Source organism: Euprymna scolopes, chromosome 33 (genome assembly GCF_053919585.1).
Source record: "Euprymna scolopes isolate OS-2025 chromosome 33, ASM5391958v1, whole genome shotgun sequence".
NCBI classification, from domain to species: domain Eukaryota; kingdom Metazoa; phylum Mollusca; class Cephalopoda; order Sepiida; family Sepiolidae; genus Euprymna; species Euprymna scolopes.
In genome coordinates, this window is record NC_136514.1 from 85,485,043 (window position 1) to 85,486,161 (window position 1,119).

Genomic DNA, 1,119 nt, shown 5'->3' on the forward strand with positions numbered 1-1,119 from the left:
ATGCAAACATACATACATACATACATTTATATATTGATTACTAAAAGTTTTCGACCGAAACTGATGAAAAAGCTTGCCCTATCTCTGAATACCCTTTATGCAAAATTTCAAATATTTAAACCAGAAATTGTCGCAGTAATTTGGAAGAGACCGCAGAGGTCAATTTTGTTTTAACTTTGACCCCTATTATGACCCCCTTAAAATTTATTGTTTTGGGCTCAAATCAAGTTATTAAGTAAAATTCATGTCCAAGAAATCTGTATCTAAAATTTCAAGTGCGTAGACCCAAAATTGTCGAAGGAGTTTGGTAGAGTTCTCAAAGTTCAAATCGTTGAATTTTGACCGATTAATCGCCAAATTTCTGGCCAAAAACAGATCACATCGATGTTCCCAAATCTGAGTACCCTGTATATCAAATTTCGAGTCTGTAGACTAACAATTGACAGAGCTATTGCATACGGAAATGTACACAGACACACACACAGACACACACACAGATACGTTCACTTTTATATATATGTATAGATAGATATATGATAATGTGTTTGTTAATCAGGACATCTCCCAATCTATATACTCAACGGGCATTTGATACACAGGCTTTAAATTTAATATATAAGCTATAAAAAAATTGGTAGTTAGGAGTCATCGGATTTTATGTTTGTTTAGTTCCACGATTGTCCATACAAGAATCGTTCACATGACAGCTCTCTTACGGTAAGAATAAGAAGTTTGAAAACACTTTTTAAAGATCGTGGCAAGCTGGCCTTATGATTATCGTACTTGAGCAATTTTTACTTACAAGAAGTGAACAGTTTAGAGTTTCTTCACGTTTTTTAACTTCATTTCTTTTAAGGAATTTAACGTTACGCTTACAACTGGGGAACGCTTGGTACATCTCTAATATATATATATATATATATATATATATATATATATATATATATATATATATATATATATATAATAAAAATTACAATTAAATTTATCAAAATGATCGAAGATGGTAAAATTAAAGTATATTATAAATATTAAACAATTAATATTTATAAAGTTATCTCAGCCAGATGTAAAAGCTCGATAAAACCAAATAGGAGATAGGGTTTATAATACGAGCAA